General features: G+C 45.7%; 1 protein-coding gene and 1 pseudogene across 2 annotated transcripts in view; one reads left to right on the top strand and one right to left on the bottom strand.

Moving 5' to 3' along the window:
- The window catches only part of LOC311042422 (NACHT, LRR and PYD domains-containing protein 3-like), a 447,659-nt gene that overhangs the window by 257,892 nt on the left and 166,461 nt on the right, over nucleotides 1–23,306 (top strand). The gene's annotated exons all lie outside the window — the stretch shown is intronic.
- LOC311041896 (lipid droplet-associated hydrolase-like) lies at nucleotides 20,031–21,157 on the bottom strand (annotated as a pseudogene). Its single transcript has 2 exons — nucleotides 21,137–21,157; nucleotides 20,031–21,025 (listed from the first exon to the last, which is right to left on the bottom strand). The product of its transcript is annotated as a lipid droplet-associated hydrolase-like (transcript).

The following is a 23,306-nucleotide window of genomic DNA, read 5'->3' on the forward strand; positions in this document are numbered from 1 at the left end:
CCCCGTGAAAGGTTGAGTCTAGTCTCACAAGGCCTTCCCCTTGCAGTGGTGGCCACTATACAGGGGGCTAGGGCGATGTCCACCAGGAGTCAGTATGACGTTAGGTGGACTATGTTCGAGACTTGGTGCCTGGAACAGTATCCTCAGGTGGAGGCTTCTCAGTCTTCGGTGGTGGCCGTCCTGACAGACTGGATCAGGGCAAGACAGACTAGATCAGGGTTTCAATCCAATCCAATATAAAGGTGTACTTGGCTGCTATCTCCGCGTGCCATGAGGGCTACCATGGCGACTCGGTGGGCAAGCACCAGCTGGTGCGCCGTTTTATGAACGGTGCCAAGCGGGCTAGGCCAGTAAACAGACCTTTGTTTCCTAAATGGGACCTGGCTTTAGTGCTGACGGCACTGTGCAGGCCTCCATTTGAGCCTCTTGAAACGGCGTGCCTGCGCATTGTTAGTTTCAAGACGACGCTCATTTTGGCCCTTTGCACGGCAAAACGTGTAGGCGACATGCAAGCACTCTCTGTGAGTGAGGATTGCATGCGGTTCTCGGACGATGGCCAGAGGATTTTGTTGAAACCCAATTTGGCATATGTGTCCAAAACCGGTGTGGTCGCCAGAGCTCCGGTGGAGCTGGGGGCTTTTCACCCTCCACCTTTTGCCTCAGCAGAGGATAAACGGTTGCATTGTCTCTGTCCGGTGAGAGCCTTGAGGCTCTACTGCCAGATGACGGCAGCTGGTCGTGTGTCGCCTCAGCTTTTCATCTCCTACGGTCGAGGGCGTAGGACGGCGGTGGCTAAACCGACTCTGTCCAGATGGATTGTGGAGGCGATTCGGTTGGCATATGGGAGCAGTGGCACTGCGGTCCCTGTGGGACTGAGAGTGCATTCTACTCGGAGTGTGTCTGCATCGTGGGCCCATTATTAAAGGGGTGTCGCTGCAGGACATATGCTTGGTTGTCAACTGGTCGTCGCCGTTGACATTCGTGTCTTTCTACAGCTTGGACGTGGCGGCATCTGAGATGGCGCACACAGTCCTGGGTGTAGTGGCTGTGCCACGGTAGGTTGGAAATGCAGGGCCTTAGGGCGTGCGTTTTTCAACACCTTTACGCAGTGGCTGGTTCCAGACGTACAGGTGACGAGACAGGCCTAGGGGCTTGGTCTCTCTGTACGGTTCTGGCTAAGCCTTCCTTGCCCTCTCGGGACCTGATAGACAAGGTCCTGGGAGGAGGAGGCCTTGGTTTCCCTGCCACACTTAGTCAGACTGGAGTTGTCTGGACTAGTGGCTAGGGACAGGACGTACAGTCTGTCAAGATCTTGCCTTACATCCTCCTGATCCATGATCATGTGGGGTCATGGGCTGCCTGGTGGCCAGGGTCAAGTCGGGGATTTGACCTTGGCCTTGGGTGGCATTGGGTGGGGTTGGTGGAACTATGGGCTCCCCCGGGGGACGTGTATATGTCCCATAGTAAGTACCATTCTGGAACTTACGCTATAATAACCCTAGGTTACAACTGTAACCCAGGTTTTATTAGTAATGTAAGAATGGTACTTACGTTAGAACCCCCTCTGAGTGCAAGCTAGCATGCAGAGTAGAAGGTTCCGAGGTCGAGCGCTGATGACGTAAGAGTATTTATACTACAACCGGTCGCCGTTTTTTTACGTCACACTAACCCTTTACCAATCATCTGTGAGGATTGTTGCTCGGGAGATCGGTGTGTTTGCTCTGTGGCATCGCTAGAGGGCGATGATATCCCATAGTAAGTACCATTCTTACATTACTAATAAAACCTGGGTTACAGTTGTAACCTAGGGTTTTATAGACTTTACCAATCCTAGGATAAAATAATGTTTGCCAATCTCTTACAATATACTTCACTTTTTTAGATTATACAGAGGACGTTGTAGATTTTAGGTTCAGAATGACAGTAAACAAGGACCAGCAACACCCGAGCAACAAAGTAAAGAAGCAGAACAGGACAGAGACACCCGAACAACAAAGTAAGGAAGCAGAACAGGACAGAGACAAAGGACTGCCGAGCACCATCAGAGAGTTGGAGGAAAGCAACATAGCGCAAAATAAACTCATCCAGGACCTGAAGGAAGAGAGCAAACAAGCGCTCAAATTGACCCAGGACCTACAAGACAGGAGCAACCAAATAGAAAAGCTCACAGTTCAACAGGAGGAAAGAGAGAAAGAACTGCTGGACAGCAAGCAACACCAAAATAAACTGACCCAGGACCTGCAGGAAAGTAGCTTCCAGAAAAATAAACTGAGACAGGACCTGCAGGAAAGTAGCTTCCAGAAAAATAAACTGACCCAGGACCTGCAGGAAAGTAGCTCCCAGAACAAGAAACTGACCCAGGACCTGCAGGCCACGAGCAACCAGGTAGGAAAGCTCAAAGTTCAACAGAAGGAAAGCAATGAAAAACTGCAGAACATTGCCCAGGAGATGGACGACAGCAAGCGACAGCAACAGAGACTGTCACAGGACCTGCAGAGCAGAACCAACCAAGTAGAAAAGCTCACAGTTCAACAGGAGGAAAGAGAGAAAGAACTCCAGGAAAGTAGCTTCCAGAAAAATAAACTGACCCGGGACCTGGAGGAAAGTAGCTCCCAGAAAAATAAACTGACCCAGGAGCTGCAGGAAAGCAGCTCCCAGAAAAATAAACTGACCCAGAACCTGCAGGCCACAAGCAACCAGGTAGAAAAGCTCAAAGTTCAACAGAAGGAAAGCAATGAAAAACTGCAGAACATTGCCCAGGAGATGGACGACAGCAAGCGACAGCAACAGAGACTGTCACAGGACCTGCAGAGCAGAACCAACCAAGTAGAAAAGCTCACAGTTCAACAGGAGGAAAGAGAGAAAGAACTGCAGGAAAGTAGCTTCCAGAAAAATAAACTGACCCGGGACCTGGAGGAAAGTAGCTCCCAGAAAAATAAACTGACCCAGAACCTGCAGGCCACAAGCAACCAGGTAGAAAAGCTCAAAGTTCAACAGAAGGAAAGCAATGAAAAACTGCAGAACATTGCCCAGGAGATTGAGGACAGCAAGCGACAGCAACGGAGACTGTCACAGGACTTGCGGGGCAAAACCTACCAAGTAGAAAAGCTCACAGTTCAACAGGAGGAAAGAGAGAAAGAACTGCAGAAAAGCAGCTCCCAGAACAAGAAACTGACCCAGGACCTGCAGGAAAGTAGCTCCCAGAAACATAAACTGACCCAGGACCTGCAGGAAAGTAGCTCCCAGAAAAAGAAACTGACCCAGGACCTGCAGGACAGCAAGCAACAGCAACAGAGACTGTCACAGGACTTGCAGAGCAGAACCAACCAAGTAGAAAAGCTCAAAGTTCAACAAGAAGAAAGAGAGAAAGAACTGCAGGAAAGTAGCTCCCAGAAAAATAAACTGACCCAGGACCTGCAGGTCACAAGCAACCAGGTAGAAAAGCTCAAAGTTCAACAGAAGGAAGGAGAGGCAGAGCTGCGGCACACTGTCCAGGAGATGGAGAAGAGCAAGCGACAGCAACATTACCTGACCCAGAACCTGCAGTACAGGACCAATCAAGTAGAAAAGCTCTCACGTCAACAGAAGGAAAGCGATGAAAAACTGCAGAACACCACCCAGGAGATGGACGACAGCAAGCGACAGCAACGGAGACTGTCACATGACTTGCAGAGCAGAACCAACCAAGTAGAAAAGCTCACTGATCAACAGAAGGAAAGAGAGAAAGAACTGCTGGACATCAAGCAACACCAATATAAACTGACCCAGGACCTGCAGGAAAGTAGCTCCCAGAAAAATAAACTGACCCAGGACCTGGGGGAAGTAGCTCCCAGAAAAATAAACTGACCCAGGACCTGCAGGCCACGAGCAACCAGGTAGAAAAGCTCAAAGTTCAACAGAAGGAAAGAGAGAAAGAACTGCAGGAAAGTAGCTCCCAGAGAAATAAACTGACCCAGGACCTGCAGGAAAGTAGCTCCCAGAACAAGAAACTGACCCAGGACCTAGAGAAAAGTAGCTCCCAGAACAAGAAACTGACACAGGATCTGCAGGAAAGTAGCTCCCAGAAAAATAAACTGACCCAGGACCTGCAGGCCACGAGCAACCAGGTAGAAAAGCTCACAGTTCAACAGAAGGAAAGCAATGAAAAACTGCAGAAAATTGCCCAGGAGATGGACGACAGCAAGCGACAGCAACGGAGACTGTCACAGGACCTGCAGAGCAGAAACAACCAAGTAGAAAAGCTCACAGTTCAACAGGAGGAAAGAGAGAAAGAACTGCAGGAAAGTAGCTCCCAGAACAAGAAACTGACCCAGGACCTGCAGGAAAGTAGCTTCCAGAAAAATAAACTGACCCAGGACCTGGAGGAAAGTAGCTTCCAGAAAAATAAACTGACCCAGGACCTGCAGAAAAGTAGCTCCCAGAAAAATAAACTGACCCAGGACCTGCAGGAAAGTAGCTCCCAGAAAGATAAACTGACCCAGGACCTGCAGGAAAGTAGCTCCCAGAAAGATAAACTGACCCAGGACCTGCAGGAAAGTAGCTTCCAGAAAAATAAACTGACCCAGGACCTGCAGGAAAGTAGCTCCCAGAAAGATAAGCTGACCCAGGACCTGCAGGAAAGTAGCTTCCAGAAAAATAAACTGACCCAGGACCTGCAGAAAAGTAGCACCCAGAAAAATAAACTGACCCAGGACCTGCAGGAAAGTAGCTCCCAGAAAGATAAGCTGACCCAGGACCTGCAGGAAAGTAGCTCCCAGAAAAATAAACTGACCCAGGACCTGGAGGAAAGTAGCTTCCAGAAAAATAAACTGACCCAGGACCTGCAGGAAAGTAGCTCCCAGAACAAGAAACTGACCCAGGACCTACAAGAAAGAGAGAAAGAGCTGCTGAACACCACAAAGATACTGGAAGAGAAAGAGAAAAAACGGGAGCATGACCGATACCACCTATTGGAGGCAATAAAGACAGACCTACAGAACACCATCAAAAGCAAGATTGACCCGCATGGACCTGCTCCACAAGGTACGTTTTTTCTCTCTTCATCTTATCGACGAGTAATGGAAGAGGCACAATAGTTATGGATTATGTCCAGCTTAATTTGTCAATATCGAGTGCAGTTACTGGTTTTAATGAATGTACTGTATGTTTATGACAGTAGTTGGTTGAGTTTGCATACAGAGTTGGAAGAAGAAGAACAAATAAAAAACATCTGGCACGTAGAAACAGCAAAGAACAGTTGTCTTCACACATCCATACTCTCACCCCTTGTTTCTGCAGGGAATGGGTTATTATTTGGCTGATGGAATATTTGTACTACATAGAAAAATATAAATAACCTAACTGTCAAAAGAAACATTAGTAAACAGTATGGATGTCATTGGCAGCAATATGCATATATAGCATATATTGTAGTGCCATAATTCATGTACATGTACTATAGTAAAAATCAAAGTGCTAAAATTAAAGTGTTAATTTAACTCTGAGAGTGTACAAATGGAACCAAATGGACTCGTAGTGTTAAGGTAAATAAAGTATGAAAATAATGCATCTGTTTCGTTGCAGTCGGCGCAGACACCACAAGCACAGATGAAGCCAGCATGTGATGTCTCCCTTTTGATAGTGAGTATACGTTGCTTTTTCCATGTAAAAGAACATAAAACCATTTGCATTATTCTCGATGCACAAGTTTGCACTGTGTTTGTTGATAGGAATTATCATCAACTATATTGAATTGTATTTTGCTCGATTTTTTAACAATGACGAGAAGAAAAGAGAAAACTTTCCATGTGGAGTTAATAGACAGTTCAATGTGTCCAGTGGTGGAAAGTATATTTAAGTACTCTACTTAAATAAAATGTTGAGGTATTTGTACTTTACTTGAGTATTTCCAATTTCTAATACTTTTACTTCTACTCCACTACATCTCGGATACAAATATTGTACTTTTACTTCACGACATGTATTTGAAAACTTTAGTTACTAGTTACTTTTTAGAATGATTATTATTACAAAACATATATTAGCCACTTCAGCCCTATATACATTTCGGCCATTGTGAGCTTGTAGATCGGCTATTTTCAAAAGATGTTTAGACATTTGAGAACTTGAAATGGGACAGTCTAAATAATGACTACTGTTACTTTTTGGTACATTTTGATGCCAATACTTTTGTACTTTTACTCAAGTACATTTTGAATTCTGGACTTTTACTTGTAACAGAGTATTTCTGTATTGCAGTATTGATACTTTTACTTAAGTAAAACATTCGAGTACTTTTTCTACCACTGAATGTGTCTACAGATTCCCCCATCCAAGAGCACACGGGAAGCATCTGAGAGATTAACCATCAAATGGGCGAAATGAAGAGACAAATTATGAGAGGCATAATAGATGTTTTAACTGCTGCACAGAACAGTATAACACATACTCACTCCCAACTTGTCACATACTACTTTCATTCTCAGTGGAAAAAGCTATAGTTTAACCTTGTTTCAGACCAAGCAACGCTTGATAACGCTCGGAGATAATGTAAATCAACTACAAATCCCAAACTGCAATGCCTCAACCCAATCAGTCAAAAGTTTCAAATTCTATTATACATATAAAAATAAAATTCTACTTATATTTAAATATATTAGTATTTAATGAATATTAAAAGAACATCATCAAACGTTTACATTGAATAACACAAATGACTGCTTCCATAACTGCATGGCACAAAAACAGGTATTTAACCCATTAAGACCTGGAACGCATACTGTGTCATTTTAGATATTTTTTTAACCGTAACCATTATTTTATACTTTTAGTTATTCAAAAATAGCAAACATACAAGCTCATAGTGCGGCACCGAGTGCCACGCTATGAGCTTGTAGATCAGCTATTTCTTTTTAAATCATGATTTATTTTGCAAATCTTTGAATATATGTATATTTTAAAGCAAACATTTGTAACTTAAATCTTTGCTTCTGGGGATTCTACAAATGTTTTCTAAATCATACCCGTCTAAAAAAAACTTTTCATGTCAAGGACCCCCCAGAATTATATGTACCGTATTCAGATTCAGAGTCTGCGGCCAAATAGGCCTACACATTAATTTGGGGGTCCTTGACATGTTTGATAATCACTGCTATAGAAGTCAGACTGCACTGAACATTGAAATATTATGTGAAAGAGGGACCCACATGTGACGTCAAGTGTCTGTATGTGACACGTTGGGAGTAAGAATGTGTCACACACACACACACACACACACACACACACACACACACACACACACACACACACACACACACACACACACAGAGCAGTGGTAAAGTCACTGCCCACCACCACAGAGGTTGTGGGTTCGAATCCACCGTGGTATATCCGGCTTTGTCGAGCGTCTACACAAACACAATTGGCCCGTGTTCAGGGGAGGGAAGTCGGCCGGGGATGGTGATATTGGTCATTGCACGTACTCCTACGGGCTGGGGCGGCACCTGTCAGCGGGGAGTGTTGGGCGGGAGGAGTAGCACGAAGGCTCTACGTCCTCCTGGTGGGGGCTCCTCACTGGCAGGTGAGTCAGTAGGATACGACAGCAGTGACAACACAGAAATGTGGGTGGGGAGGAATCAATTGGCATAATGACTAAATTGGCGAGAAAAAGGGGTAAAAAATGATTGGCTACTCTAAATGTAGAAAAGAGAAACAAATTTGAAAAATCAGAATTACCTTTTAACCTTATACATTATCATATATCCATATATCCTACATACAGTATATTATAATCCTCATACTGTATATACAGGTCATGGTGACAGGCATTGAGAACCATTTTTAGCTTGCAATACAAATATGTTTAACATTTAAGGGGGTGTAAGTGATGTTTTGATTGTTTGTTAAAATAAGTGTTAGGTATCTCTATATTCCCATGGTAATCATTGCTATACAGTGTTTGTTCAGTAAACGGATTCTTGCCTTTTAGTAAACATACATTTTCAGGTCGGGATACCAATTTCATCCAATCTGGAGAGAGAATTCATACAGGAGGATACAGGATAAACGTGAAAACGGAAGTGATGAATTGATTGGATGAAATTGGTGACCCACCTAAAAATGTATGTTTTGTTCACTAAAGAGCTGGAGAGACGGCGAGAGCTTGTAGATCGGCTATTTTTTGGCAAAGAAGTTTGTTGTGTATGGAAAAAAGACCAGACCAAGTACAGAGCCCAAAGGTCAAGAATTGAGGGTTTAAGTGGTTAAATGTCTGAAAATACAAATTAACTAGAATCCAACATATTAATAGAAAAGATCACATGTAAACAAACAAAAAACGTTATTTTACAAAACACTGATGATAGTGCTGTCAACAGGTCTATCTTTGAAGCTATCTATGAAATCCATGGAATAGTTTAATGGGCAACACAATTTCAATATGTGGTGGGGGTCCCTGCTTAATCTCTCTCTCAGCTAAGGGGTCCTTTGCCTGGAAAACATTGAAGACCCCTGCTCTATACTGCAGCAAAGATTACTATCAGAATATAGAGCTTTAACGTTTGACTTTCTGGTGTGTTGGGAGCATGTCTGAATGAAACTATATTTACGATTATGGATTGCATACATTGTTCTACCACCTTTGTTTAACATGTAACTTGTCCTTTAACTGTATTCTAAATGGGCTGTACTAAAAGATGTCCACATCATCTTGCAGAGCATAAATATGCCATCATGATGTACAGTAATCAGGATTACCCTTATGGCAAGACAGTTTATTATATTCAATAATAAAAGGAATTGAACTCATTAGACCCCCTAACAAGAGGCCGGTGACACAAACACACCCAAAGAGAAACATTCACTGCATTTATGTCTTTGACTATGCAGGCCTCAGTGAAAACATTGATTTTACTGGTTTACTTTAATGTCATTAACTTGTTCCTCTTTTCATTTGTCCTGCTGTATATTTAGTAAGGTTCATTCTTCCCTTGATATGAATTCTGTATTGACTACCATTTCTCATAATGTATTGTTTTCCTCTATGGGCATCCTTTTGAATTATGTAACCACCAAACAATAAAGGCTTTTAAAGGATATATGGTATGTGCCTTGTTATCCTTTTTGAGTGCACAGAAAAGAGAAATTGCAGGCTTTACTTGAAAAGTGATCCTATATTGTACCCATTACTGGATCACTGTGTTCATCCGGGTGAAATAAATGTCCTAATTATAACTTGTGGACCCACGGCATGTTGAATTCCACTTAAAGGTTTCATTACATCAAATTTCTTAGGGTTAAGGTTTTTTTTTTGTTTTATTGCAGCTGAAAAGACCTCAGAAAAGAAACCTAACAGGTAATATAACCTCCATTAGGTGAGGTTAGCATCTGGTTTCAAACCTTTGAAGGCTGGATTTGGAGCAGAATAGACAAGCAGGTGTTAAAGTGACTACAAACTATTAGGATATAATCATATCTGGTGCTCTAGGAACTATGAAAACAAAGATACTGTATGGCCAAACTGTATAGGTATCATATACCATCACCGAGAATGGACAAAACTAAACAGTGTAAAATATTGGTTCTCAAAGAGGGGTCCTGTGGGGGTGGGGGGGGGGGGTGTTAATGTGTTAATAGACCAATTATTTGTTTACCAACATTGAGACTGGATGCACAGGTGATTGTTTCACGCAATCAATTTCCAACCTGTTTTGGGTTGCGCTGGTTTCAGTACACCCCGACCCCCTCTTGTGTGTTGGCTAGTGAGGCGCATCCTAGTGAGACCTGACAGAATGGGTTTCATTGCGCGCATACTGGTTGCACGCATACTGGTTCTTATCAGTGTGACGTCGTCTGTTAAGGGGTCACGATCTACCAGTAGATCACAACGGCTGTGCATTTAGACCACATGATGTGCCCCTAAAAAATAATCATTTAAATATAAAAATAATATGTGCGAAGGGCTGGCCCAATAAGCGGCTGGAAACAGCACAGAGTCAGGAGGTAGGGCTCTTTATTCACCAAAGTTTACAAACATGGAAATAGGTAGCAAAGGTGGCATGGTGGTCTGCACACCACAATGTCCTAGCACAAATAAAACTGAGTGTGCTTGTGTCTGGCAGCCTTTTATACTCAGCTGAGCAAATCAAGTCAATAAAGTGTATATATTGTAATGTAATGTAAGTGTAATATTGACAAAGCTACTAAGAATATACAACACAAAACCCCCCTCTGCCATTCTACTGTGGTCCAGTCCAAACCTATATGGTGCTCGGGCACACCAGGGACTCATTTGCCTGAACACCCTGGAACAGACAGAAGCGGTATTAAATCACAATCCAACATCACATATATATTGTCATTATATTATTTTACACTGAAACATATTGCACTTTCTCTCTTATGTGTATTGCACTGAATATATTGTACTGTACTTGCCTATCATGATCAAACATCTTTGTTTCCCCAGGTGGTACTGTCCAAGACTGAGTGACCATCCTGCCGGCTAGGAAACAAACTTGCATGTTTTAATACTTTCAAATAAACCAATTAAAATCATGACTGCTTTTCTTTGTATGCAAATATACTGTGCAAATGAGTAAAGTGCATATGCTGTGCAAATATAAATATTTCAATAAATACTGGTACTATATATATATATATATATATATATATATATATATATATATATATATATATATATATATATATAAAAAACTAAAAGAAGAAAGACCTTCGAAAGAAGGGACCGCACAACTCCAGGACTGATTTTGCTTGTTTTTATTATATATATATATATGTGACATGGTCAAAGCAGGGGGGTGAAACCAAATTGTAACATTTTTTATTGATGATGAAAAACCTGTATTACGCACTTAAAAACATCATTCTCTTAACTATATTTCTGCACTGCATGTTTTATGGTTGACAATGTATTTCCCCCCGGTCCCCGAGCCACTTGACATTGGACTCCCCTATAGGCTGTGTGACATTGGCCTTGTGACAGCGGACGGCCAATGTCCCCAGGTCACGCTGGTGGCAGAGCGAATGAGGGCGGAGTAGGGTGTGGCCCACCTTATTCAAAAGTGAGCGCGAGCCACTTGGACAGCAGAGAGACAGGCATACAGGGCAGTGTGGAAGTGACAGCCAGAAGGGACGGTTGTGCACAGGAGGAGCAGACATACCACGGAGCAGAGGTGGGGAATACAGTGATCGCGGCACGTACCAAGCCACCAGCAGCGGACGGTGAGCAGACGGCGCAGTAGCAGCAGAGACGGGGAGGACAGACAGACGAACCAAGGAACGGAGGAGAGGTCCAGTGGCGATAACGTTGCGCGCTTCACACCCTCAAAGCCAGACGTACAGTCTGGCGGGCGAGTAAGTGTCCTTCTATGCAACGTTACCTTTATAAACCCACGGTCCTAAACCTCATATGTGAAATATACCTGAACAGATGAACTGGTTCTAGTTTCTATGATTGCAGGCAATACGCACGAAGACAAGAAGAGACAGTGATTCCTGGCCTAAACCCCCGCTCCAGTTAAACCCCATATAAGGACATTCCCACCTTTTGCATTGAACCGTGATGAGTATATGACATATAGCAATTGAATTGGCACTTGGCACTTTACTACTTCAGTAATAGTTGGCACTTTAACGCTAAATTCATTATTTATTTGCTATAGTTTGCACAAGCCCTGTCTGTTTTTAGTGTTTGGTGATTGTCTGTATTCCTGTATTTTAGTTAGTTAGTGGGCGCATTAGGAGGTTGAGGTTTTAGAATTAGTGTTATATTTTGTTTATGCTTTTCAATATTTTATGGCTTATAGACGCCACTGTATTAGCTTAATAAAATAGATTACCTTTTTATACAAACCTGTTTCCGTCCAGCTTTCTCCAAGGGATATGTGTTGAAGTGTTGTTCTCATTTAAAAGTATTGTACTTACCTGGGTAAACTCGAACCTGTGAATAGCCTAAGAAAGAGTGTTACAGAGGACCCTACCTCTTAAATAAAAAGGTGGCGTAGTCTTGCAGTACCTAACAAACAGTATTATTCTCACAGTAATTACGCACCCCGCACTTTACCGTGCAACTGATATTTTATTGTTGTGAGTTTAATGTGTATTGTTATTTATTTATTATTGAGACAAAGTAAAGGGTGTCAGCATTCTAAAAAGAAGTGGCAAGTTACATGTGACAACCTGGCCACCGTCACATATTTGGCGTAGCGCGGCAGGACTGGGTAGAGAACAACACAAAATCCCTAAGAGAAACTGTATTGAAATTTTGCTGTTTTGCTGCTTTTTGTTTTGTTTTGTTTGGTTGAATCAAGAAAGTAATGATGATGATGCCAGTGTATCCAGGGGCACCGTGGCTACCTAAGTTTTCGGGCATAGAAGGTGAGGAGAAATACAGGGAATGGAGAGAACAGATTAAAGGATTATTGGGCACTCAGGATTTAACAGAGGAGAAAAAAGTTGCTTTTGTAGTACAGACCCTTACTGAGGAAGCTAAGCGACAAATTAGTGTAATTGACAAGGAAGATCGCAATACAGTGGCCAAAGTCTTTAAATGTTTAGACACGTTGTATAAAACATCTGTTTCTGCTTCCCAAGCTCGTGCCTTGTTCTATGGCTGTGCGCAACGCGCAGGCGAAAGTGTGCAGGCTTATATTTTGAGGCTTAGAGAGTTGTTCTGCGGGCTGCGGCGGCTCGACCCAGACACCGCTCCCTCCGATGCCATTCTGCGAGAGCAGTTACTTGTAGGACTGTCTGAAGGCCCTCTGGGTCAAGCCTTAAGAATATATGCCCGTCGAAACCCCACAGAAGACTTCGCCGCCCTAAAAAATGAGGCCTTCCTACTAGACACTGAACATAGAAGAGAAGGGACTGCTGAAATCTTGTGCCATGCTGTTAAACCTGTCTCTATCCCAACACCCTCACAGGAATCTGAATGGAGAGAGAAACTGAAACAGGAGATTATGGAAGACGTCAAATCGCAAATGCAGGGGTTTACGCAGGAGCTCATGAAAGAGATCAGACCGCTCCTTCGACCCAACACCACCGATACACGACCTCGCGGTTCGCCTCCATCTGAACGACGCCGGGAGCCGTACCAACGCAACGAGTGGGATGAGGGAGGTAGGCCGATCTGTAGGAGCTGTAGGCAGTCTGGGCACATTGCTCGCTTTTGTAAATCTGACCCCAATCATTTAAACTAGTACGCCCTGTCGCCGAGGTCCGGGAGACAGGGGTGCAGCGCGCACTCGCCAGATCAAGGGCTAATGAAGTGTTTATTGGGGACTGTCCGACTATTGGGATCACTATGGGAGGAGTCCACTTAAGGGGGTTACTGGATACTGGGTCACAAGTCACATTAATGCAGCAAAGCTTATTTGAGGAAAAATTCTCACACCTAACGTTGGGAAATGGGCCCCTTGTTTTTAAATTACGCGCCGCTAATGGTCTTGACTTACCGTACACTGGCTATGCCATATTGGACCTAGAGCTGGAGGGAATGAAGATCCCAGGGAGAGGAGTTGTAATCGTGAAAGATGAACATTGTACTCAACCGCTGATTATTGGGATGAATGTCGTGAACGCTGTATGGCATGCCCTCTTTAAATGGCCTGGGAGGCCTGTGTTTCCATGTCAGCAGGGAAGGACGCTGTGGAAGGACGCATTCGCCACCTGTAGGAGGGTGGAGGCAGTGACGAACGAAGATGGGTCCATCGGTTATGTGTGGCCGGTCGGCCGGCGGAAGATTCGAATCCCCGCGCAGAGTGAAGTGATGATCTGGGGCCGCGCTTGGAGAGGACCAAATGGAGCGGACTACGAGGCCTTGATGGAAGCCTTGCCGGATGGAAAAGATTTGGGAGTGGCCCGTGCCCTCGTCACGGTGCGCCACGGACGTGTTCCCATACGAGTGTGCAACCCACACGCATATAGTCTGGTCCTGGACCGCCACCAGAAGCTGGGGAGGCTGTACCCGGTGGAAGAAGCGGATGTCCGAGGCGGCAGGGACCTGAGCCTGTCCCTGGGGACCGACGGAGAGGTGGAAGTGGCCGTAATCAGTGTGGAAGATGATGGACCACTGAAGACCCTGCCCGAAGAGATGGAAGTGTTGACGGAGCGTGATGACCTGCCGGAGGCGCAGAAGAGAGAGTTACACGAGATGTTGTGTCGGTGGAAGAAGGTGTTCGCCATCCATGACGAGGATTTCGGACGGACGGACGTCGTGCAACACCAGATACCGACCGGAGACGCGGCACCCATACGAGAGCGACACCGGCCGTTGCCGCCCTCCATGTACCGGGAGATGAAGACCCTCCTGAATGAGATGCTGGAGAAGGGAGTCATCAAGGAGAGTTGCAGTCCGTGGGCGGCACCTATCGTACTGGTCAAGAAGAAAGATGGCAGCTGGAGGTTCTGCGTCGACTACAGGAAACTTAACGCCGTGACGCACAAGGACGCCTTCCCCCTACCCAGGATAGAAGAGACGCTCACCAGCCTGACGAAGGCGCAATGGTTCTCCACGTTAGACCTGGCCAGCGGGTATTGGCAAGTAGGAATGGATCCCCGGGACCGGGAGAAGACCGCCTTTACGACCCCGCTGGGCCTGTTCGAGTTTCAACGCATGCCGTTCGGGCTTTGTAATGCGCCCGCGACGTTCCAGAGGCTGATGCAGCAGTGTCTGAGTGGTCAGGTGACAGAATCCTTGCTGGTATATCTTGATGACATTATAGTATATTCACCTGACTTCTCCTCTCATCTACAGCACCTCGAGCTCGTCTTCCAACGCCTGTGGAGACATGGACTGAAGCTGCGGTTAGACAAATGCAAACTTCTGCGGAGGGAAGTGCAATTTCTGGGCCATGTCGTGGACAAAGAGGGAGTGCGGCCCGATCCGGAGAAAGTGGTGGCAGTGCGGGACTGGACACCACCCTCAACGGTCCGCGAGGTCCGCGCGTTTCTAGGTCTAGCGGGTTACTATAGGCGTTTCGTGTCCTCTTTTGCTGCTATAGCACGACCCTTAAACAACTTATTGATAGGAATCCCAAATGACGTAAAATCCCACCAGTGTAAAGTCGAGTGGACTTCGGAGTGCCAGCGGGCGTTTGATGCGTTAAAGAGTGCCCTCACACAAGCCCCGGTGTTAGCGTATGCGGATTATACACAGCCTTTTGTGGTTTACACTGATGCGAGTGGCCGTGGGTTGGGAGCGGTTCTAGCCCAGGTCCAAGACGGTCACGAACGTGTAATAGCTTATGCAAGCCGCAGTCTCCACCCGACCGAGCAGAATGACGCAAATTATAGCTCGTTCAAATTGGAGCTTTTGGCCCTTAAATGGGCCGTGACCGAGAAGTTTAAAGATTATCTCACTGGCGCTCGATTCACAATATTCACGGACAATAACCCTGTTGCGCATCTCCAAACGGCTAGATTGGGAGCTGTGGAACAACGGTGGGCTGCTCAACTTGCGTCGTTTACTTTCGACATCAAGTATCGACCGGGCAAAAACAACGCCAACGCTGATGCCCTATCGCGGTTCCCAGTGCAGCCTGTAGATGTGGCGGCTGTACAATCGACGCCAGCAGCCCGGGAGGATGAGTGGAGAGAGACGCAGGATCGGGATCCAGATGTGCAGGTGGTGAAGAGGTGCGTGGAACGGGGGAGAGCCCCTAATATGGTGGAGAGGAAGAATTGGACTCGGGGAGCGCGCCAACTGTTACGCCAGTGGAACAAACTGATTATACGAAATCATGTGTTATATAGGAAGGTGACCGATCCTTATACCAAAGAACAATACTCACAGATCATTTGTCCAGGTTCACGCAGAGAGGAGGTATGGAGAGGAATCCACACGGCCGCGGCGCATGCTGGGTTGGAGAGGACCTTGGCCCAGCTGCGACGTCGGTTCTATTGGCCAGGCATGGAGGGAGCGGTGCGTCAGTTACAACAGGGTTGTGTCGCCTGCAGCCTGCAGAGGAACAGGTCAGAGCCTCGGGCCCCCTTACAACCCTTTGAAGTCTCATATCCACTAGAAGTAATAGCCATTGATTTCCTCACATTAGGTAGGCCTGCTGATGCGTGGCAAAACATTCTGGTAGCTACTGACTTATTCACCCGTTATAGTTGGGCTATTGCCACCCGAGACCAGACTGCGCACACCACTGTCCGTGCGTTATGGACGCATATTATCCAGCCGTTCGGCTGTCCGGCCCGGTTCCACTCAGATCGAGGCCCCAACTTCGAGTCCGAGTTAATGCACCATTTATGTCAGACTTATGGTATTGCAAAAAGTCGCACCACTCCGTACCACCCGGCTGGGAACGGTGGAGTGGAACGATTTAATCAGACATTACTGAACATGTTGCGATCACTAGACACTGATAAACAAGGAAGATGGAATGAGCACTTACCCGAGTTAGTTCATGCTTATAACAACACGATCCATAGTGCTACGGGTTATGCCCCCGCCTACTTAATGTTTGGCCGACATTTGAGGCGCCCTATAGATGTCCAGTTAGGAGTGCAGTCAGCGCAAGAGCGCATGGGAGTGGGTGGCTGGGTACAGGACCACCAACAGAGAATGGCGACAGCTTATAGGACCGCAGGGGAGAGGATGGGAGAAACGGCCAAGAGGAGAAAGCAGGTTTATGACCGTAGGGCCGGTATTACACCCCTATTACCAGGAGAGAGAGTGTGGATTCGAAATAGGAAGAGAGATGGCCAGGGGAAATTGAGTACGTGGTGGGACCCCGAGCCTTACGCAGTGATGGAACAGGTGGGAGCTACGGGGTTGGTGTACCGAGTCAGACCCGAGAAGGGGGGGCGAGAAAAGACCATACATAGAAATGCGTTGAAAGTGTGTGTAGCCCCCAGGTCGCCCCACGAGGACCCCCCAGCTGTAGTGCAGCCCGAGCAGGTAGAAGCAACAACGCCGCAGTATTATGGGTTTCTCTCCGTCCCGAGAGCACCAGATGAGCCACGGCGCTCGGGAAGAGCAAATATAGGCCAGCCACCCCAGAGGTATGGACATGATTAGGGACAGTTGCAGGGACTGGCAACGGAAAAGTGGGGGGGGATGTGACAGGGTCAAAGCAGGGGGGTGAAACCAAATTGTAACATTTTTTATTGATGATGAAAAACCTGTATTACGCACTTAAAAACATCATTCTCTTAACTATATTTCTGCACTGCATGTTTTATGGTTGACAATGTATTTCCCCCCGGTCCCCGAGCCACTTGACATTGGACTCCCCTATAGGCTGTGTGACATTGGCCTTGTGACAGCGGACGGCCAATGTCCCCAGGTCACGCTGGTGGCAGAGCGAATGAGGGCGGAGTAGGGTGTGGCCCACCTTATTCAAAAGTGAGCGCGAGCCACTTGGACAGCAGAGAGACAGGCATACAGGGCAGTGTGGAAGTGACAGCCAGAAGGGACGGTTGTGCACAGGAGGAGCAGACATACCACGGAGCAGAGGTGGGGAATACAGTGATCGCGGCACGTACCAAGCCACCAGCAGCGGACGGTGAGCAGACGGCGCAGTAGCAGCAGAGACGGGGAGGACAGACAGACGAACCAAGGAACGGAGGAGAGGTCCAGTGGCGATAACGTTGCGCGCTTCACACCCTCAAAGCCAGACGTACAGTCTGGCGGGCGAGTAAGTGTCCTTCTATGCAACGTTACCTTTATAAACCCACGGTCCTAAACCTCATATGTGAAATATACCTGAACAGATGAACTGGTTCTAGTTTCTATGATTGCAGGCAATACGCACGAAGACAAGAAGAGACAGTGATTCCTGGCCTAAACCCCCGCTCCAGTTAAACCCCATATAAGGACATTCCCACCTTTTGCATTGAACCGTGATGAGTATATGACATATAGCAATTGAATTGGCACTTGGCACTTTACTACTTCAGTAATAGTTGGCACTTTAACGCTAAATTCATTATTTATTTGCTATAGTTTGCACAAGCCCTGTCTGTTTTTAGTGTTTGGTGATTGTCTGTATTCCTGTATTTTAGTTAGTTAGTGGGCGCATTAGGAGGTTGAGGTTTTAGAATTAGTGTTATATTTTGTTTATGCTTTTCAATATTTTATGGCTTATAGACGCCACTGTATTAGCTTAATAAAATAGATTACCTTTTTATACAAACCTGTTTCCGTCCAGCTTTCTCCAAGGGATATGTGTTGAAGTGTTGTTCTCATTTAAAAGTATTGTACTTACCTGGGTAAACTCGAACCTGTGAATAGCCTAAGAAAGAGTGTTACAGAGGACCCTACCTCTTAAATAAAAAGGTGGCGTAGTCTTGCAGTACCTAACAAACAGTATTATTCTCACAGTAATTACGCACCCCGCACTTTACCGTGCAACTGATATTTTATTGTTGTGAGTTTAATGTGTATTGTTATTTATTTATTATTGAGACAAAGTAAAGGGTGTCAGCATTCTAAAAAGAAGTGGCAAGTTACATGTGACAACCTGGCCACCGTCACATATATATATATATATATATATATGTGTATATGTGTATATGTGTATATGTGTGTGTGTGTGTGTGTGTGTGTGTGTGTGTGTGTGTGTGTGTGTGTGTGTGTGTGTGCAAAATACGTTCGGTGTGCAAAGTAGTGCCAAATATAAGTAACGGAGGACCTCTTCGTTACAATATGTGTAAACAAAATCACAAAACAACTATTTTTGGCATCTGCTACTTATTTTATTAAGGTGACTTGATTGATTGTGAATGGGCCTGTCAGCTCCATTCACATATTCTATAGCAGGCAAACCCCCAATGCGATGCTTTATTTTCATGAGTGTTGCACAGAATGCACACAAACATCAGTAGCATTACAAAAGTATTTACACATTTGGCAAAGAACCCGAACATCTACCACTTCCATACAGAATGGGAGTACCACTTCCATACAACCTCCACGCTCCGCCTGTTAATAAGCTCCAAAGAAAGTTTAAACTCCAGCAACCAGGCTCCCCTTTACCTTCAGTACCATGGCGTGGAATTCCGGATTAATGGCTGGTCCGAATCTGCCGTTGCTGTCGCCTCGCTGTCGCTGATGTCCCGTTGTTGTTGTTGTTTGTTTGTTTGTTTGTTTATTTCGTTTTCGCGGATACAAAAGGGTGTCCTCCCGACGCGGACTGTAACACGCGCGGCGCACGGACGTTAGAGCCACTATAAACATATACGGCTTTTAATAAACACAAACCGAACGGTCGCAGCCTCGTCGGTTGTGAGACGTTACACAAACACACACAGACAGTGACGGAGCTAGCGAGGTGATTTCCTGGAGTGCACTTCAAAGGGAGCGGGGTGGAGAGCGTGCGGAGACAGAAGGAAGGTGATAGGCTGACCGGTTTTGTGAATGGGGAGTGGAACTAGTGAATGAACGTGACGTGACAATAAAATCAGGGGGCGGACCGCGCGTGTGTGTGTGTGTGTGTGTGTGTGTGTGTGTGTGTGTGTGCGCGTGCGTGCGTGCGTGCGCACGTGCGTGCGTGTGTGCGTGCATTGCGGAAATCATTCAATTCCAGACCCATCCTTTACTGTCCCTGGTATGCCAATGCTATTTGATTATCTGTTATCCAGTTCCCTGTTAAGGTTCATTCATAGCTATACTGAAAGAAGGAAGTATAAATGAGCATTTTCGGGAACCAAGCAAGTTGGGAATGCATGCCCCACCTGGTTATGCAATTACTCCTTGTACCCATCTGTCAGTGTGACCTTTATACCCATGTATGGAGATCCTTGATGTCAACATTATTATGTCCATATAAGGACATAAGGACGTCATACAGTAACTTTGAAGTTGATTGGTCAGTCGGTTCTCGCGATAGGACAGGTACACACTGACACACACTCACTCGCGCACACACACACGCACACACACACAAAAGTCGAATAAAAAATAATAAATAAAAAACAGAATTGGACAGAGGAAGAGGCAGAAAATAGAAACAGAAACAGATGATCCTCTGTGGTGACCAAAAATAGTCCAAAGAGGAAAGTATGTATTAATGAACCGATGCAAGTCATGTGTGTAAATCACTATGGATCAAGTTAATAACCCTGCTGGCCACTTCTCTTCCTGCATCCAGGACAAAGGCGTGGCAGAAGCCCCTTCCACACAAGCCTGATGTCTCCTGTTAGGACGTCCTGCTTCATGTCATGGTAATACTGGACAGGACACCAGTGGTCTGTGGCTTGTGAAAAAAATGAGGACCTTCCTCATTTCCTGACCCCCCATGTACATAGCATTGACCGCACAGTCCCTGCTAAGCAGCCTGACGGTAGCCGGGACCGCCACATGGTCCAGTCAGCCGAATCCACCGAACGCCAGGCTGACCAGCATGGTCCACAGGCCCCGGGGCGGCAGGCGGAGCAGCAACACGGACCGGTAGGCCACATAGCGTAGGTGGCACAGAGCAGGTAGGCCACATGGCGCAGGTGGCACAGCCCCACGGAGCCTGAGCCATGCTCTCGATGGCGGGGAACAGCATGACACCCTTCAACACCTTGAACTCGGGACGTCTCCTCATCATCTCCAAGATGACGTAGCAACCCACGGAGTGTCCCCACCAGCACCAGGCTGGTTCCCATGGGAACGTGCATCCCGAGGCAAGGCCAGCTTGTGCTCGACCTGCCCGTTCAGCCCGAACACTGCAGCGGAGGGGGAGGAGCGGAGGACCCGGAGGAGGAGACTTCAACCATATCCATGGTGTGTGGAGGAGGTGCACAGTCTCCAGCGTGGCTGACGGCCCACACGGGGTAACGGTATAGCCACACTACACGTGCTGTGAAGTGACTGCATGAAGGTGCTGTAGAAGCCCACCACACCTGGGTTACCTGGGAGGACCAGGAAGAGAAGAGTGTGTGCAGCGTTTAGGTGACGGCAGCCGAATTTCAGAACCTCTGTGATGGCACCGTTACAGTAGATGAATTGTATGGTAGAATTATTGTTCTCTGTATCTCCCTCTCCCTCTCTCCCTATCTCCCTCTCTCCCTCTCTCTCTCCACACAGAACTATCTATCAAATCCACCACACCAGTCAAAAAGAGAACCAATCATATGGTTCATTATAAATCAATTAGCCTAACTATAAAACACCTCGTCCCATATTCCACATTATGGCTCTTACATGTGAGATCTCTGATGTCATCCGTATGACATCATAGCACAAATATGTATCGTTAAAAACAATTTGTCGTTTAAAAAATATTCAACATTTGTGACACATTTTTTTCAAGACTTTTTTTTAACTGACGATCTACAAGCTCACAATGTGTCGTACGTTGTCTATAATAATAATAATTATAATAATAACTAGAAAAAGTGCTCCTCGGAGCACAACTCTCCGCTGTTGGGAATGTTGGGAATGTTCTATCTGTATAAGTGTCCTATCCGTCCTGTCTGTATAAGTGTCCTATCCCTCCTGTCTGTATAAGTGTCCTATCCGTCCTGTCTATGTAAGTGTCCTATCCGTCCTGTCTGTGTAAGTGTCCTATCCGTCCTGTCTGTGTAAGTGTCCTATCCAATTGTTACAGTATCCGCCATTTCTCAACCATTTCGTGATTGTTCCTGTCTTACCTCACTCTTACCAGACTTGTGTTGGGAATGTTGGGAATGTTCTAATTCTTATGTTCTAACTGTCCTATCCATCCTGTCTGTATAAGTGTCCGATCCGTCCTGTCTGTATAAGTGTCCTATCCGTCTGTATAAGTGTCCTATCCGTCTTGTCTGTATAGGTGTCCTATCCGTCCTGTCTATGTAAGTGTCCTATCCCTCCTGTCTGTGTAAGTGTCCTATCCCTCCTGTCTGTATAAGTGTCCTATCCGTCCTGTCTGACCCGTGTGCGCCCGGAATGTTATGTTGTCCTATCCGTCCTGTCTGTATACTGTAAGTGTCCTATCCATCCTGTCTGTGTAAGTGTCATATCCCTCCTGTCTATGTAAGTGTCCTATCCGTCCTGTCTGTGTAAGTGTTCTATCCGTCCTGTCTGTATAAGTGTCCTATCCTGTCTGTATAAGTGTCCTATCCGTCCTGTCTGTGTACTGTAAGTGTCCTATCCGTCTGTGTAAGTGTCATATCCCTCCTGTCTATATAAGTGTCCTATCTGTCCTATCTGCCAATTATGTATCAGCCATGCAGCCATTTCGTGATGGTTCCTGTCTTACCTCACTTTGACAGTGGCAAAGACAAAGTGACGCCATGTATTTATACAGTATTTCACCGTATTGTCACGTGTCACGTGAGGCTTGACCAATCGGTGTGTCATATTTAGAAAGTGAAAACAATACTCTCCTGCGGAGAGTAATAATAGCTTTAATTTATATCGCGCCTTTCATAAACCCCAAGGAAGCTTTACATCAAAAACAATGAGCAACCAATAAACAAACAAAACAACAAACAACTATTTGCTTATGTCTATGTATATTCTATGTAAACAAAAAGGTTGCTGGGGGCCCCCTGAAACCCCCTCAGGGACCCCTGGGGGTCCTCGGACCCCGCCTTGAGCACCACTGGCTTAATAACACATAACACACTGTACAGGCCCAAGGAGCTGTCTTAATGCTGCCTAAATGCAATAATTAGTTGAACATGTCGTGAGAGCAACAATGCCCCAGAGGGCGCCAAAGTGCCTCTGAGCACCAAGTCACCAACTCACAGCCACATGACTTAGTTTCCTCCTCCACTGAGTTCTCTACAGAATGAATGGAGAAGAATCATCTCATTAAAGCTCACACAGTTCCTCTGGAGGACTAGCAGGAGGCTAGTCATTTATGAGAGGGTCTGTATGTCTGTCTGTCTGTCTGTCTGTCTGTCTGTCTGTCTGTCTGTCGCAATGCAACATGTTGAGAGCTTGTAGATACATTTCTTATCATATTTTGGAAACATTTTAACAACACCACACACAAATCTTGGCACAAAATACTTTCAGATGTTGGTCCGCGGCCAAATACATATTTAATATGGGGGTCCTTGACATGAAAACGTTTACATAGACTAGCCACATGAAGTCTGAGATCCACACTGGATCACATACTTGATTGATTGATTGATTGATTGATTGATTGATTGATTGATTGATTGATTGATTGATTGATTGATTGATTGATTGATTGATTGATCGATCAATTGATTGATTGATTGACAAATCAAACCATATACAGTCACTGTAATATTCAGTGTTTTGAGTTTGTCATGTGAGTTTCATGTGTGGCATGGCTCTCCCACACTGTGACTTCTGTTTGTTTTTTGTAAGTTGTTACGAAGGCATCTCTTGGTTTAATGAATCAATATGTAGGCCT

The sequence above is a fragment of the Gymnoscopelus microlampas genome, assembly GCF_963454915.1.
Source record: "Gymnoscopelus microlampas genome assembly, chromosome: 3".
In the NCBI taxonomy this organism is placed as follows: Eukaryota; Metazoa; Chordata; class Actinopteri; order Myctophiformes; family Myctophidae; genus Gymnoscopelus; species Gymnoscopelus microlampas.